This window comes from Acomys minous (assembly GCF_964271855.1).
Source record: "Acomys minous genome assembly, chromosome: 1".
In the NCBI taxonomy this organism is placed as follows: Eukaryota; Metazoa; Chordata; class Mammalia; order Rodentia; family Muridae; genus Acomys; species Acomys minous.
Window position 1 is genome coordinate 134058878 of NC_140483.1, and position 19650 is coordinate 134078527.

Sequence of the window (19650 nt, forward strand, 5' to 3'; positions counted from 1 at the left end):
AAAAAATAAATTGATACAATACTTTACTGAAAATTAACAAAAGCAGTATCTTTATGTATCTGTATCTCCATCACCAGGGTATATATCCCATAATAATCCTTTAAAACAGGATTTTGTACTCAGAGATGCTAAGATATTTTATTAATTCTCTATGGAAGTTTAAAAAAACAGCATGATGATTTATTGAAAACAGAAATGCAAAATCCTCAAAATATTTTAACAATATGTATTTTAAATGTAGTATTTAAAAAACCGAGAGCCCAGAAAATAGTGCAATGCTGCGTGGTGCCAAGAACTAAATATTAATGTTATATAATAATATATTTTCAAGAAAAGTAGGTCACACAAAAAAACGCAAAAAAACATAAGCAAGAAACAAGTACTTAATATTTGACGTATGGGGGACAAAATATTTTTGACAGATCATTGTCTTAGCTTGTTTTATGACCCACACGGCACCTAATATCAATCAGAGATAAAATTTTCTGAGTAAGTCATCATATATAAGTCTTTCTTCTCAGTAGCCTGTTAATAGCAGGGGAAGCATTGACTTAGTCATTGCGGATTATTGACCAGCTTATTTATTTGTTTTTACTTATAAATAGCACTTAAATACAAATTTAAAACTACAAGCAGGCATTTGAATAGAATGAGCTTGATATGAGTCTGCGTGTGTTTAAATGTATACTACTGCAAGACTGATGTTTTAACAATCCAGCACATAATGTCATAAAGAAAGGTCATCTAATACAAACTTTAATGCAAGTCAGATCTCTCACGGTTCCCCTTTTGAGCAGTAGTTTTGCCCAGGAAGTTTGGATCAGTTAGCTCCTCTTCTTGTGGATCTGCAGATGTCACGTGATTATGGTGCTGTCAAATCTAAATATTGTCAAATGCACATCTGTGATACAAAAAGATTCAGATAGATGATGGAATGAAAGCAAGCTATTAAGTACTTTGCCTATGAAAACATAAGAATGTATATACTTATAAGTACTGAGGTAGTAGTTGTCAAAATTATAGCTAGATATTTGATATTAAGTATGGAAATCTTGAATCAATGAAAATTGCTAGATGGTAATTTTTAAAAGGGTAAACAGCAACAACTCTTATTAATTACTACAATTAAATGTACTTTCTATTGTTTAAGATCTTCTAAATAACACACACTTTACCTTTAAATATTTCTCTTCCTGCAGACAAGTTGTTAATATATCAGTATAACCAACAGAGAAAATCCTGACGGATGAGTCTTCTCTTTCTTGTTTCATAGTTTCCCTTTAATTTCATCCTGAATGACCAGAACTGTATTTATTATACATGACCTGACAAGAGCAGATAACATCTGTAATGGTTTTATTTGTGATTCCATTTCCTGCCTTGCATTAAATGCAATATAAATCTTTTACATAAAACATCAAAAGTGCTTTATTCTGACAATTAAAATAAAAGAAACAAAGCACTTCCAGAATAAAAACTGATCAGATTTCCAAAGAGAAGGCTCTGTTTATTTTATCTACCTGAAATATTTGCATCTCCGGAGTAAGTAGGTTTGCTAATCGGTTTACATCTCCAAGCTGGCTTCAGTTCCTTAAATATTTATACAGTCTTAATGTACATCATGCTGGTTTTATTAATTTTAACCCCAAAGCCTCTACTACCAATTACTACTTAATGACTATATTGCTTTTCCTCTTGATCGCCTTTGTTCTTTGCTACGATATTAAAAGGGGGTTCGGTGGGAGGGAAGCATGAAGCTTAAAATCAAACAGCTAAATAAATTGCCACTCTCAAATATCCACTTGGAGGACCCAGTGTCTCTGGCTCTACAGTGTTTCCTGGGCAAAGTTTCAGGGATTAATTTGGATTTGTTCCTTTCTTAATCTAAATTAATATAATTTTTAGCTTAAGAAAATAAAATATATTTTTAATAATTGGAGTTAATATTAGGCTTGATGTCACTTGATAAAAAGTACATCAAAGAAATTGAATCATCTTATATCCTTTGAATGATCAGTAAAAGAAAACATGCCTTTTGGCAAGCTTAGTAAGATCATTCAGCCAAAAAAATTAAAGTGTTACACTCATGAGACACACTTAGTGTTTCATATTATAAAAGATGCTTGTGAAAGTGATTAATTTCAAATTCTATGGTATTTCTTCTTATTTTTAATATTTGCCTAAGTTAATAATTATTTTGAGATGTGAAATATAACAAGTGCACACATAAATACACATGTATGTATTATATGTGAATAAAGATATTGCCCATATCTTGACTTCAAAAATAGTTTCTATAGTTCTAGTGAAAATGTTTATTCTTGCAAACATTTACTTGTGTTAATAGCAGCAAAATATATTTCAATACCAATATGTACGTATTTCTGTGCTCAGGATAAAATTATGTGCTCTTTTATTTTATTCTTAGTAACTGAAAGTGTTATTGTGAATTAAATAGAATATGTATAAAATATATCATACACAAACATTATTATTATTATGTGTAGCTCACTGACATGTATCTGTTTCCTATAGCTAAGTCATGTATCTATATGACTCTGTAAACTATCTGTCATCAATATGTTATGCAAATTTTTATGTATAGATGACATTCACACAGCATTAAAAATATTACATAACCCAGCAGGGCATTCTGAAACATGAAAAGTTATGAATATACTTGTTCATAGTTGAAAAGTGTATTGCATGTTCATTTTCGCTGTGTTTCTATGTGTTAGTGCTGTTAGTGATGAAACTGTTTAGGCAAATTTAGTTGTCCTGAAAATGAATTGCACTCATTGAGCTTTTGATTATCTCAATTTCTAATGTTTGCCCCAGCTTTGCTGTGTTTGGCAGCTCTAATGAAAGATAAACAACACAATTTAGGTTAATGAAAAAAATATAAATCAAGTATTTAGGTTGCCTACACAACCTGAAGGCATAAAACACTTATTTAAATATTTGCTCCACAATACATAAGGTAGTTTCAAAACTCAAATATCTTTGCACATTTCACCTAGTATTTATTTTTTTAACACATGAATTTTTCACAATTGCTTTTACTTGTGAATTTTATGTAAATATTCATATGTCCAGCATAGACTATAACATATAATTGTTTCTAATATTGGTGAATTAAAAGCTCATGCTTTTTTTCCTACTAATCCTGATAGATTCAAAATTGGCTTGAAATTCTCACAGATTTAATGTAAGTAAATATTTTTTGGACATTTTTTTCTTTTTAGTGTTTCAAAGACAGCTATTTTTTTCAGTTCTGTGTTTTTCAAAACCACATTTGTTCAATCTCAGATTGTATTGAATTGGTTTTTTGTTTGTTTGTTTGTTTTTTGTTGTTGTTGCTTTTTTTTTTAAAGGATAACCTCTACTTGTGTGACAGATCAATTTGCCATTTTCCCCATGTTTTTGCTGTATGGTCATTCTCTATTTCTGAGAGAAAAATCATCTATCTATTTGTCAAACACACACAATTTACTCTGAATTTAGCATATTCATTTCTCTATACATTACACAACGTAGCCCTTTACACAATCATTTTCACTTTGAAAAACTAAGATTAAAACCTTCAAAGTTCTGAACTATTTCCTGGTCATTGAAGCTTCCTGCCATGCTCAGAATTCAGGCCATATATTCTGACTTAATCTCTACTGCTTTTGGAGAGAAAACTCTCCATATGAGACATTTCTCTGTGTGTATGTGTGTGTGTGTGTGTGTGTGTGTGTGTGTGTGTGTGTGTGAGTATCTGTGTGTGTGTGTGTGTGTGTGTGTGTGTGTGTCTGTGTGTCTGTGTGTATGTCTGTGTGTATGTCTTTCACTTTTTCAAAAACCAAGTGTGGAAGTGATATAAAGGTGTTTGCTGTGTTTAACAGGACACGATCTCCTCGGCCATAGTTGGTTAACAGACATTACTCCTGTAAACCGTGAATAACAGTGAGTGTGGTTATTGAGATGAAATTGTGAACAGCCAATGGAAATTTGAATCTGTCTGTTCGATTGAAAATGGAGCAATTCCCCCATTCTAGAATGTCACCTAGCATTATTTATCTGCCAAGGTTGTCTCTTTGTTCTTTGATGTCTCAAAATTTTCAGGTAGCTGAAAGGTACTGAGTCCTACTTAAGCTGATATGTTAGAATTCATGACATCTATTACAATGCATCTTACTCTGTTAGCATGATATTAGACATACACACATTCTCAAGTACAAACACAGACTTACATTAATTGGAATGCATACTGCTATCTTAATCTCTTGTTCATATTTTGTTTTTTGTTTTTGTAAAGAAGATATCACCAATATAACAAGTATTTTGTAGTCTTTGTTTTGGTGAAAGAAAAAAGATGGTATTATAAAATTTTAAGTGTATCTTATATTGAATGCTAATAATCTTACATTTTTTTTGGCAAGGATTTCCTAAGATCAGTCATCTATTTTATATTCTGGAGTTCAGCTGTACACACAGGACTTCATTGCTTGAACTTTTTTCTCTTTATACATAGACATTTTTATAAAATATTCATAAGAAATTGTTGACTGTAGAACTGTGGCAATTCTCTTGAGTGATCCTGGGAGTTTTTCAGTCAATGAGCTCCATGTGGCTCTGGCAGCATGGGCTACGCTCCATAAATCAGACTAAAACCATTTTATGCTACTTTCTAAAATTACTGCTATCAACAAAACCCATGAGCCTGAATTACTTAATCTATGCAGATGTTGTTAACTGCATTAATTATTTAATTCCGGCAATAAAACAGCAGTTGCATTTGCCTTAATACAGACAGACCATTCACTAGGCTCACTTTTGAAAGAATATGTGGTAATGTGACCACTAGATGGGAGTAGAAAACCTTCCAAGCAACTCACAGTTTGATACTGACTTCCCTGGACTTGGATGTAAGGTAATTCTAGGTTACTGTATCACATTTCTAACCAAAGCTCAAAGAGGATCCTTTGTTAACTACTGGAGGTTACATTGAGATTGAGTTGTTTATGTCAAGAACTGAACTGATCTGAAAACACTTTCCTCTCCAGACAGGTCTAGGATTGTCATCTAGATGATTTCATGGTGAACAAACCACACACACACACACACACACACACACACACACACACACACACACACACCCCACAACATTTTTTGATGTCTTTATTGACACAGACCCCACTTTAGATAATAGTAAAGTAACTAGAATTTTGATGAATTAAGTTGCCCATTTTGAAATGCAGCTGTGTTTTAAATATAGTGACATAAACTAGACCTAAAGGAGAGGAATCTGATAAGCTCCGGCTGTCCTAAGGTTGATGGCTAATTGAACAGTTCGTGCACGTGTGTTGAATAACGAGCATCCCCAATCAAACACAGGTATAAAACAAAGTGAATGTTTTTAACTGGGTGAGCTGTGGCAGTGAGTCCTGGCAGGTCAATTAAGTTATAATTGGTTCTAATTACCACATATCAAGCTGTTAATGATTTTGTTGTTGTTGTTAGCCTGCGTCTAAATCAAGAACAAAGGTAAAAATAGTTATAGAAAGTGAAAAAAAAAAGAGGAAAATGCATGACTCTTTCATCTTAGTAAACACATCTAATGCTCAGAATATTCTGTAGTAAGGAAGCAATGAGTAAACAAAATGTTTGTCCTAAACTACAGTATTTGTTTCTCAAGAAAAAAAAGAAAAATATATCGCTGTAATTTTAAATTTTAAACTGAGTCATGCTCATTTTTTTATTCCTCTTATTACCCCTATTTCCCCTAGCAGCAGAGGCAATGAGGTCATCAGTATAAGGCAAAGGCTACGTTGTCTGCAGAAATCTCAGCTTTTGGAACATTGCTTCTATTCCTGAAACCTTCTGTTTACTGCTGTTTAGTGCTCATATGAGTCAGATTTGATTTCATAATATTTCACTTTATTTCTAATTGTTACATATGGTTTATATATAAATTTATTCTCTAAAGTTTCTCCTAAAAATATGCTTGAGAAAGTTTTCAAAAATTTAATCTCAGTCTACCTTTCCACTATTGGACCCTTTGACCACTGTTTCCTAATTTCACAATCAGAGGACTATTACCATTCAATTATATTTTCACAAGAATTAATTTTTGCCAGCTTTCATATTTTTCCCAAATTAAATATTATCATTTTAAGAAAGGAATGGCAAAAATGTAATGTTTTATGGATATGTTGTATATTTAAATAACTAACTGTTAAATATAACTCTTAGGCTATCAGCTTGTAATAATATTTCCTTCAAATTGTGAGCAAGAAATGCTGTATTTATAAATACAGATAATGAATGCTATTTTAAAACAATGTTCAAACTGAATTTAAAAGTCTTTATCACATCATTTAGAAAAATAGAATTATAATGTAATATTTTACATTTAAGTTAACAATTTACTTTAATATGTCTTATAGTAAACATTTTAATTTATAAAAACATTAAAATGCATGAAATCAGTATAGATTTTCAAATGCTCATCTCATGATATTTAAGGAAAATGGTAAACTGATTTATGAAAAACAGAGTAAATTTATGAGACATGTTAAAAATAAAATTCAGAATCAAATATTACTTAATTATCTTGTGTTGACATAAGGAATTCTTAAACTATAACAATTTCAGTAAAAAAAATAAAAAAAATGTTATTTTGTGGTGATAGTTATCTCTAAGCTTTAGTTTTAAATAAAATACAAATATTTTCACATGTAGTTATGCTTATATTGTACAATTTTAATATTTTAACAATATCAAATGATGAATTCATCATCATTTGATGATACAGATCAGAAGCATTAGTAATTTACTTAAATTTTCCTAATCATATTAAACATGAAAAAATCAATGATTGGATAATTGTAAATGATTAAATATAACTTACATTTATTCTATTACAACATATGTGCTCTTAAATGATGTTAGTATTTTATCTGACAATAGGAACATGTTTTGGCACATACACATATTTTCCATTTAATTCTTTATGATTATTTCCTTGCAAAAATTTAAGTGAATAAGGTCTTTTTTAGATAACTGAGTATGCCTGGAATCAATATATCGATTTATCAAAGTAAAAAAAAAGTGAGATGTCTTAATAGAAACTGTCTATATCTCCACATTTATTCTAATTTAATTCTTGATAGCTAATCATGAAATTCACAGAAAACCTAAAATGACTCTGCAATGGATATGTGTCAGGAAACACATGATTTTCTTTACTTTTTGCTGTTTCTGGTATCCATTTTGTAAGTAAAATTTGTGTATGCTAAATGTGGAGAGAGCAAGCAGTCTGTGGTTTAAGTCAGAAAAAAATGCAACGAAAGAAAGAAACCTAAAAAAAAAAAAAAAAAAAGCACATTTGTCTGAACATGTCCCAAACTAAATTGAATGAAACCGAGGGATACAGGCTTGCCCGTTTTTACTTTTATTTTACTTACATTATGTTTCATTGGCTTTGATTATTACTTTGTAAGGGAACAGATCAAACGCTGATGGAGCAGGCAAGTGTCTAGGCCCCACCCTGGGCCTGCTGAGAAGAAGTCCCTCCGGTGCAAATCTCCCAGCCTGAGTTAGGAGGATTTCCTCTCTTCCGTCAGCTGCCCCTCTTATACACATTTTGTTCCCCTCCTACTCGTAAATCACAGAAATACATAGGAATTAATGTAATTACTTTTGCAAAAGCATATTCTGCACTAGGGGAGAAAATGTTCTGAGGAAGCACAGTGGGATGACATAAAAGAAAATATCTTTCTGAAGGAGAAACTGCAAGTATGAGCGAGAGGTAAAACCGGAGCAGCCCTGTGAGTGCGGCGGAAAGCGAGTTGCATATCTAGCATTATGCGTCTGGCGTTGCAGCCCTGCAGGCCCCTTCATGACTGAGAGGCAGTGCTACCTTGGGCTTTATACAAGCTCAATAACTAAAACGGTTTCATTACTGCATGCGTTGTTTGGGCTTAAAATCAGCCTGTGTGTTCCCACTTATATTATGGCCAACATAGCAGAGACAGAACAGGCTTTGCTCCTGCATCCAATGCTAGCAGTGGTGGTAGAAAATATACACATATTTCATATACACATACACTTACCTATCTATTTCAGTTTACCCAGCAAGACAACATCTCAAGCTACTGTTGTTAAACAAACAGCAAGGGCTGAGAGCTTTTTCTCTGGCCTCCATAATGGGACAAACAACTTATTTTTTTTTTTTTCATGCACTATATTTTGTGGTCCGTTGTAGCTTATCTCACCGAAGATTCTTAGTCTAATTACAGAGTGCATGGATGAGAACGTAGGGTGTATTAGAAAAGTCTGAGAGCAAGGAGGAGTAAAACTGTAGCTTCAGCACTTCCAGAGAAAGAAGCGCAAGCTGTTGTAAACAATCTGATTTGATTTGGGAATTTTTCAAGCTTGCTTAACATAAATTTCATTTTAATTGCAGAATAATCTTCCAGAGGGACTGGTATTATAATCCACACATAAGGTTTGAGAACCTTGGGCTTTCTGCAACTATGGGTTCAAATCCCAGCAGTGACCCCATTCTTTGGTGGTGGCTGAGTTAAGTACCATGCACACGTATATACCACGTGTAAGTGGACATTTTACAGATGAAGCATCCAAAACGAGATCATCGGTTTCACTGTGTGATGTTCCCAGTGCAGTTTTCCTAAGAACAGAGTGCGTGGTTCATGAATGACTGCGGCTTCTGGGAACCTTGCCAAAAGCCTAGGGAAACCGAAAGTGTGGCTTTGCTCTAAAGGAGATTAAACTCCCTATTTAAAAGCTCCCTGTACTCCACCATTGTGCGGATTACACTCATTACTTTTTCCATGTTAGATGGTGAGTTAATACACACGTCTAAATGCAATATCTTAATTCCCTTCTCCCTCTGTGTGTCAGAGTTGGTGGAGTTGCTACCACATGCAGCATTCAGCCTTGGGGATTTACAATAGCACTTACAAGATGATATTGTGTGGGAAATAGTATGCGCATTGGACAAGTAGTCAAATGAAAGTAACCAAGCAACAATGGTTATCTTGGCAGGAATGTTAAAATAAATATATCTTAAAATATGAGCAAATAGGATTAGTTTTCTACATACATACTGAGGTTTCTCATTATCAGTATTGGTAGAAAGAATTAGAGAAAAAATGTGAATGGGCAACATTTACTTATATCTGCTGCCCAAAAATTGGGCACCAGTGGTGAACACATGGTATTATACACTTGTAAGGTATAAACAAAAGAATATTTGTTTATTTAGTCAAAATACCTGTTGAGAACATCTGTTGCCTATAATGGATGGTGGTATATAATACATATACATATACATGTATATGTATATATATTTGGAAATTTTATTCATTTCACTTGATTAACAACTAAACATAACAAATATAATTTATTTATTTAAAAATATTTACAACCTTATATCTGTGATATTGGTAGAAAATATGAGTTGAAGTATAACAGAAACAACTTTCTGCTTCTGTGGATATGTGTCTAATCATGTCATTGGTTTTGTATTATAAGCACTGTTATAATTTAACTGGTAAGACAATACATATGTCTGCAAGTAATAAATATAAGCTTCAACATTCCTATTGCTATTTTTAAAATAAATCACTGTTTTTTTCAATTCAAGATAATATCTAAACTCAGATTTATTGTGAAGGTTGGCATAGTCATATGTCAAACCAAAGGTCATATGAAAAACCAGAAATCATTGCAAAAATTTAAGGTTTTTTTCTAGTTTTAATTTTTTAATTTTAATATTAGAACTTTGCAAGATACTGAAATATAAAATAAAACATGAATAACTATTCTACAAATATTTCAATAATTAAATTGGCAAAAGAAGTTGTTTGTAAGCCACATTTGACATGAGAGATATTTCTCAGAACTAATGATATCATTAGACCCTGAAGTTTTGTAACTTCCAAATTTCTGTCTTAAATATGGACTCTATAATTTTTATGCTTCTGCTTTAAGAGAACAGTCATAGGACACATGGTCATGTCCAGTGCTCAAAATGAGACAGCTTTAGTTTTCCATTTGACCTTTCATTTATATGAAAAGAAAACTTTGCAAGTATGGCTATTTGTGGCCTGGTGGCATAGTTATGCACATAAAGAAAACAAAAGCAAAGTATTTATATAAATATTAGTGAATCTATATGTTAATAAGGAAGAATTAATTACCACAAGTTGTCCTCTGACTACTACATGTGTATGGCATGCACACACACACACACACACACACACACACACACACACACACACCTCAAATACACACATACACAAATTAATATAACAAAGACTTTATAAACAAACTAATTTTAGTACCAAATGAAAAGACTGTATAGGATCAATTTTACAATGATATTAAAAACAAGTTCATGCAAAAATAAATATAAATAAGAAACAGAAAATACATTTGAAGCATACAGTTGAAAATAATTATAGCTAAAAATAAGACAAGTCATGAAAGAAATGGTCTAAACGTCTACATAAGCATAAGAAAATGATCTATTCACATGGAGGCATTCCAACACAACAAATAGATAAATAATATTTATGGCTGAAACCATGTAATTCCTCAATTTAAATCAATACTTTGTAACTATGAAGTAAAGATGAAATGAAGTACTTTAAATATGGTGGCATTGTTGGCTTAAATTAATAAAACATCTTCTTAAAAGATGGCATAGTGTTATAAAGAAAGCGTTGGATGTGTTGGCACCATGGAAGTATGTTCCTTTTCTTTACCCTGGAGAAAAAATGCACATGTGAAGATGGGGACTGGAGTAATACTGGCAGCACCATCACAGCCCAAGGGAAAATTGTAAGTTCTCTATCAACAGTAGCCTGTATGAATGAATTATGAGGTATGGAAAATTGTAAATTAGTATAGATGAAAAAGCGGGAAGTATGAATGCTACAACTGAAAGTCAGTGATAGCATGTAAGACACCTAAGACAAATTGTTGGAAAATATGTATAGTTGAATCAATTTATACAAAATCAAAAACATGAGGAAAGGAATACATTCTTGGTAAAACACAAGCTTGTTACAGTCATTGATAAAAGTCTGTTTTCTTTTACTTACTATCCTGATCTCCAGTTACATCCATTGTCCTACAAATATCATGATTCCATTCCTCTTCATGTCTAAATAACACACACACATATATGTATATATATATATATACATTTTAATGTCCTATGCATCAATTAAATACCTTTAAATATGCAAAAGAGAGACTAGGTTAATAGAAAGTAAAACATATATTAAGTTACTATACTATTATTAAATTTTATTACAAAAATAAAGTTGTGAATTCTGAGTATATTCCCTTATGCAGATGATATCTACAAGAGTAAATCTAGTGTCAGTGTTGATAAATCATGCTACACAGAATTTTTAAATAGTTTGTACTAATTATACATTATAAAGCATTTATAGACGTAGCATGTAGGTGTTTGCTTTTCTAGAAGGTATAATAGAAGCATATAGGAATAACATCAATATTAACATTGAAGATATAGTCAAAGTGAGAAATAAGAGATAAAGAAATAAAACCAGAATCTTTAGCTAGATGTTTATTATGTAAACAATCTATATTTCTTGGTATGTGGAAAAATACACAGAATTTAGAGTTATTTGATCTGGATCAAAAAACTGATGGTTTAAAATCATGCAGATTACCCACAAACATATTTGAAATTTAACTCAAAATCTTTATGTAACATAAATATTTGCACATGTTTTTGCAAGGAGGCACAGCCAGTTCTTTCGAATGTTTGACATGATGCAGAGTGAAAAACAATTTGTAAAGTGTGATTACAGGGGTAGATGGTAAGGAGCCTGTATAACACAGGTGAAGCCCTGGGCTTGACACTAGTGCTTCCAGGGAACATTGAGGAAGACATATAATAGACTCAAGATTAATAATTTAAGGATGTCATGTGAAATAAAAGGAGTAAATGAAAAATTGTAAAAAATATTGAATTGACCTATCAATATGCACATATTCTTAAACTACCCATAATCAAACACTACTTTTTAAACTAAAAATATTTAATTTCTCATTTAGTACTTTTACATAAGATTAAAAAAACAAACAAACAAACAAACAAACAAAAGAAGAATATAAAATATCAACAATACCATCACTGCCATTAATTCTGGGCATTCAAATTATTATATAACATACTGTGTCATCTACATTTCACCAACAATATTACAGAACCAAAGTCTCACCCCTTTCCTAATCAAAGCCTAGCTTGGGTCTTAATATTGGACTTCCATTGTTTTCCAGGTGTTGAAGAAGCTTTGCTCAGATTTGTTGCTGGTTCTTCTCTGTCCCAATCTATACTCTTTTCTTTTCCTTTTTCCTTCATGTGTCTTCTGTAAATGTTAACTCTTTAAATGTACTGTTTTTATAATTATCAAACTTTGTCTTACACTAAATGTTTCAAATATCTACATGTGTACTAATGCTTGATATCAATTGAATAGTGTAGTTGGGTCTTTATATTTAGGGCTTATCCTAACCAATTCTAGGCATTGATTAAAATGGTCCATGTGCTTTTAATATCTGGGTTCTGTATATATTACATATAAGGCAGTTTGCATTAATCAATGTAGAAAAATGCAATTGATTCAAGAATTACTCAGATCTATATTCAGATTGCTCTTCATAAGATAGGAAGAAGGGCGGGATCAAAAAGCTTTTTTCAGTCTTCTACTCCCCATTTGCTACTCACTTACATCAGAGTTGAAGGACAGAAACTTCCTTCCTCTGGCTTTCATAATTAAATGTTCTTCCCATAGCTTCTGCTGTAAGTTTTGCATCATGGATGTCCCTGCTTGGACTGGACACCACATGGCCACTTGTTCTTTATAATTTGACCAGATGTAGCTTCCATCTGCAACAAAGGAATCTTACTCAGTGAAGAATGACAGCTGGCATTATCTATTAGTATAAAGTTGTGTTCAGAATATAATTTGAAGCTTGATTACTTTAGGAAATTGCCAGTAGTATGTACTCTTCTAGGGTCTATGATCTCTCCAGCTATGGGTCTTGGCCATGTTTGTAGTACCAAGGGTGAGTCCACTCTGAATTCTGAGCAGATATTAAGTCTGAGCAGATAGTTGTTTCTTACCCTGAGACATAATTGTCCCTATTACACTGAGGATACTTTCGCGAGCTGAGCATGTTGTTCACAGGCTTAACAAGTGGACAGGAATGTTGATCACCCCTCTTGGCATCTTGCACAATAATGAAAAGTTTCCTTTAGAAGCAACAGAGCCTCTGCTGCCTGTGTAAATGCTCAGAAAGGGGGAAAAAAGTCAGGGTACAGATTGTCCTCTTTCCAGCAGTCTTTTTTGCTTAGATCACTTTCAGATCTAGATCACATGTGCTTCCTCTTTCTGAGACTAGTGAGATTTATCCACTTCCTGAGCCTCATGGACTTCCCTTCTTATTTCTTGAGATAATGTTCTAATCAGGAGGAATATGTGAAGGAAAATGTGATGTCCATATTTTTGCCAAATTGAGGGAGTGCCTTATTTGAAGCAAGATATTTCTTATGTTAAAATGAGAAACCCATTTTGCAATGTAAAGGCAAAAATGTAAAAATCAAAATAAGACAAACATATTATATACCTGGGAATTTCTACCTTTCAAGTTAGTTGTCTACAGACCTTTATTACTGGGATTATTGGAATAGACAGGTAGTAAATTATTTAAAATGTAGTTAAATTTCAAATGTTATAATGGGAAATCTCCAAACTACTCAGAACTCAGTTTGAAGTATTTGCCATCTATTACAACATTAAATTAACTCATTAAGTGAAAAAGACCCACATACTAGTAGTAACAAATCGCAAGGCAAATGATGGAACAATAGTCCAAGCTTTAAATTAGTCACAAGTATAAGTGTAAACCAAAGATAGTAAGTTCAATTCACTCTTTCTTCTAGGATCCAACATAGTAGAGAAGTTAAACTGATATTGATAATTACTAGCCACTTTTAGCTATTATTCCTTTCTGACTTAGACATGTTCTATACAGTGATCAACTCTAGCGACGCCAAAGCAACCCATTCTAACTGCCCCAACCATTTTAGTTCCAAATGGTATAGTGTTGACTTCATGCTCTAGAAGGAGGGAAATCCAACATGTTTTCCACCAACCACCAAGTCTACAAGGAACAAAATCTCTGGGCACATTTTCCCCTTTTCATGGTATATCCATCTTTTGCCCCTAAAATTTATAATTCTTCTTTCAGCTAGGCCAAGGAGCATGTCCCATGAAAGTCTTCACTTACTAGGATAGTGGGACAGAGGGGAGGACATTCTATTGGGACTCTAGGTGAGAGAAGCATGGGAGAATGGGGAAATAGAAAGATCCAGATGGTCCTAGAACCCTACAAGAAGAACACTGTGATGGGTAGATCTGAGCCTAGAGGTCCTTGTCAAACTACGGCACCAGCCAAGGACAATATGGGCAATACACTTTGAACCCCTACCCAGATCTTGCCAATGGACAGGACATTCTCCACAGTTGAGAATGAACTGTGGTGCATGAGATTGAACACTTTCACATGAACTCCGGTGCCCGTATTTGACCATGTCCCCTGGATGGGGAGACCTGGTGGCACTCAGAGGAAGGACAGCAGGCTACCAAGAAGAGACTTGATACCCTATGAGCATATACAGGGGGAGGAAGTCCCCCTCAGTCACAGTCATAGGGGAAGGGGGAGGGGGAAAGTGGGAGGGAGGGAGAAAAAGGATGGGATAGCAATTGAGATTAATATGAATAAATTAATATATATGTATATATGAAGATTTATAACTGTTTTCTTTTATTGTCTTAATATTTAAAGTATAAATCCCCTCCCTCCACTCATCTCCATCCTTCCACCTTCTTACTCTGGTGCTGAGAGGATATTCCCTACCTCTAACTCTGACAATTTTTCATTAATTTCTTTCTGTTGTTTCTGGATTCAAATTGTGGCTGACTCATCACTTAGGCTGATCACTATGTTCCAACTATCAAAACAAGATCCAGCAACCAAAAATCTCACTTTGGCTACCCTAACCAACATGTCCTATTAGAATTTACCAATGTTCCTTCTAGTTCATTCTAACATATATCTCCTCCTCCTTTTTCCTTTAAAAAAAAATCCTGCAAAGCTATTTGTTGTTATTTCTACCTGACTCAGATTCAACCACCTTGTCTCTTTGCTTTGCTTAATAGAGGATCCCTTTGTGTTGGAAAATATGGTGTTTTTGTGTTATTTGTGTTCAATCTAGGGTCCAGATGGTAGCACCTAGTGGGATGATGGTCCCTTCACTAATGTCTTCTTCAAACTCTTTTTCTCCAGAGATTTGAAGACTTTATTGTAAAGGCCTTACAACCTACTCTGTCAGGTTTTTTTCCGTGATATTTTATTGTCTTAAGGATATTGTAAATTAGAGTATGTCCATGATCTTTTTTTCCCAGCACATTGTTGATGCATAGAAGTGTATTTTTTTTTTTAATTTCCTAGATTGATTTCTCTACCCTTCTTGCTGGAATTGTTTATTTCTAAAATTTTGGGTGACTTTTTAGAACCCTCTTATATATTGTATTACCTGCAAATGATGATAGTGTGACATCTTTTACTGTTCATATCACTTTAAGTTCCTTCTTGATTTTTGTCCACCCTGGATATCACTACCACTTTCTCCAAAGTTCTACATAACCTTAATTCACCCCAAATAAAATTGATCTACCTCCCAGAAGGCGATCCCAGAAGGTCGTTTCTGTTAGTGCTCATGGGTCAACAAATACCCAGTTTGTCACTTCTGCTAATTTTTCCATGAGGACCAGTGGTCAACAAGCCCCAGAATGAAGGAGAGCAACATGATATCCCACTACTTTCGTTCTCTTGTCACATTAATCTCTCAAGTTCTTCCAGTAGTATATTGAAAAAAATTAGTGATAACGAGGAGAACTGTCTTGTCCCTGATATTAATGAAATTGCTTCTAGTCTTTTTTTTGAACTTAGGATAACGTTGGCTTTGAGTTTGCTATATATAGTCTTTATTATGTTAAAGTAGGTTTTCTCTAGTTCTACTAATTCCAGATATGCTGGATTTTTTTCTAATGCTTTTGCTCCATCTATGGAGATGATCCTGTGGTTTTTGTCCTTATACTTATTTTATTTAATGTATGTATGTTGAACAATTCCTGAATTTCCAGAATAAGGAAAACTTTTTTACTCTGTCTCCAAAGACCACACTATACACATGCATGTGTGCACACATACACACACACACACACACACACACACACACACACACACACACACAGAGAGAGAGAGAGAGAGAGAGAGAGAGAGAGAGAGAGAGAGAGAGAGAGAGAACCTTCTTAACTCAGCAACCCTTTAATACAGTTCCTGTTATGGTGACCCCACAATAAAATTATTTTCATTACTACTTCATAACTGTAACTTTACTACTGTTATGAGTCATAATGTGAACATCTGGTATGCAGATGCAGGGGTCATCGGCAACCCCTGTGGAAGGGTCCTTTTATGATTTTGGAACCACTGATTTGGGGCTGTGAATACAATGGCAGACAAAAGATACTGTGTGCTGCCTTCTCCCCTCTCAACTCTGCCTGGCTCATGGTAACTACATGGCATGGCTCCTCAGCAGAGGGAGTGGGTGGAGGTGTGTCCACTCTGTCCAGCGGCCTCTTCCACCCTTTGTACTCCACTCTCCTTCCCAGACTCTACCTCTTTCTCAGTGTTTCCCCACACCTGCTTTTTGGCATGGCTGTCTTTTCATCATCGTAGAAATATAGAACCAAGACAACTTAATTGTAGAGAATGATTTTATCTAATTTCCTAGAGTTTTTTGTTTGTTTGTCTATTTGTTTGTTTGTTTGACTTTTTGAAACAGAGTTTCTCTGTGTAACCTTGGCTATCCTGTACTTGCTTTGTAGACCAGGGTGGTTTTGAACACACAGTGATCCGCCTGCCTCTGCCTCCCAGAATGCTGGGGTTAAAGGTGTGCACCACCGTGCCTACTCATTTCATAGTATTTTATTGAGGAACTTTTCATCTATGTTCATCAAGGTCCACAATTTTGTATCTTTACACTGTTTTGATATTATAGTAATAATGGTTTCTAAGTGTTGTTGTTATTGTTGTTTTTCAGTGGTTTAAGAAGGATTGTCTTTCTAAGGGTTTTGCTTTCTGTAAAGAGACATTATGATCATGACAACAATCAGAAAGAAAACTAAGTTGGGGGCTGCCTTATAGTTCAGAAGTTTAGTCTTTGTTATCATGGTAGGAACCATGGCAGGGTGCAGACAGATATGAGTCTGATGAGGAACTAAGAGTTTTATATCTGGATCCTCAGGCAGCAAGAAGACGTAACCACGGGGCCAAGCTTCCTAAATGTTAAAACCTACCTCTAGTGACACATGTCTTTCAGAAAGGCCGTATCTCCTAATAGCACCACTCATGTTGTGGGTATGGAATTCATTTTTATTTAAATTACAACATTCTATTGTTTTTACACTCATAGGCTGGTACACATATCATAATACAATACTACATTTGGTCTAACTTCAAAAGTCCCCAAATACTATCACCGTCTCAACAATGTTTATACATCCAAAGACTCTTCTAAGATTCATGCTATCTCTTAACCTTAACCCCTGTAAAATCAAAATAATTGGCAGACCATCAGTTTCAAACATACAACAGCACAGCATATTTATTACCATTTCCAAAGGCGAAAAACAAGCAGAGTGAGGAAACACTGGCTCAAAGTAAACCAAAAAATCAGCCAGGGAAGCAGTGTTTAGTGTATGATATCAAAAAACTCTTCAGATCTCTAACTGCTTTCAGCTTTATTGACTACAACACACTTCTTTCTCTTTGGCTATTTCCACTCACTGTTACCAGATTTCATAGGCAGGTATTCCACGGCTCTGTTATCCTTCCCCAACATCTTGGATTCTCCAAAGCAATCCAGGCTTCACCTTACAGCTTTATGCAATGTTGCTTCTCAGCCTTCAAGTACAGACATGCATACTGCACGACAGGCCTCAGCAGCTTTTCTTAGTCATGTAGGGAGATTCTATAATCCCTTATGTGTATCCTTGACTCTAAACACAGAACCTCATGACCAAAGCTGCCAACTTTTGCTGCTTCCTGAGGATTGGAAAATGGCCCCATTTAAAAAATACATCTCACCAGCTTTCTGTTGCCATAGGTTTCCTACACTGCCTAAGCTTGGCTATCCTGAAACTTCCTCTGTAGACCAGGTTGGCCTTAACCTGTGAAATCCACCTGCCTCTGCCTCCCAAGTCTTGAGAATTAAAGTGATGCCAACATGCCTGTCACTAAGCTTTCTCTACTTTCTCTTCACAAGTTGGAAAATTAGATGTGTGGAGTCTTGCTCAGAGGTCAACGCTCCCTTTATTTCCTTAACAACAGGCATTTCTTTTATTTGTTTATACTTCTTAGTTTTCTTTTTTCCTCCTTCATCTGTACATTTCATATCATTTCTTGCTCTGGTTTCTCCTTTTAATTATAGAAATGCATAGAACTGGCCACTAATAACCATACAACACAGTCAATGCTAGGTTACTCAGAAATGCCCTTTATCAAAGTCGTTAATCCATTGACTCTTCAGTTTAACCTTAGATAGATTTTTTTAAGACAAGAGCAGAAAGCAGTCATATTCTTCCCCAAAATATTACAAGAATGATCTTTATGCCATATATTAACATTCTTCTTGCCTGAAACCTCATGAGCCATGTGCCCATAGTTCAAATCATACTCAGCACCAGTGTCTTCCATGCTCCTACTAGACTGTACAACTAAGCAGAACTTAAATCATTCAACTGCTTTTATAATTCAAATTACCAAAGACTACATTCCTCTAAACAAAAGTATGGTACAGCTTATCACAGCAATACCTAAGTCCCTGGTACCATCTTCTGTCTTACATAAGATTTCTATTACTGTGAACAGACATTATGATCATAGCAAATTTTATAAATAAAAAACATTAATTAGGGATGGCTTACTTATCAGAAGTTTAGTCCATTATCATCATGGAAGGAAGTGTGGTACAGTATAGGCAGACACGGTGCTTGATTTGGGCTGAGAGTTCTACATCTGGATCACCAGGCAACAGGAAGGAATGGTGAGTTACTGTTTCTAAGTTGACCTCCTGAGAGACTTCAAAGCCTATGCCTAGTGACACATTTCTTCCAAAAAGTTCATAAGTCCTAAAAGTGTCCCTCCCTATGAACCTATATGTGTCATTTTCATTCAGATCTCTGCACTGATTAAGTATATCTTCATGAAAGTCTAGTAGGTTTCTGCTGTCTTTGAACCTGCACTTAAAAAAAAAAGATGGGAGGCTTGTTCTTTCACTATCCTTATTTATTATAGCCCTCTTTGATATTGATCTCATCTTGGTTTAATTTTGGTGATTTGGATAAATCTAAAAATTCAAATATTTCTTTTAGTTATTGTAACTTAATGGAATGCAAGTTTTTAAAACCATTTCTTTAGAATATTCTGTCTTTGGTTTAAGATGTGATATTTTCTTGTTCTTTCTTG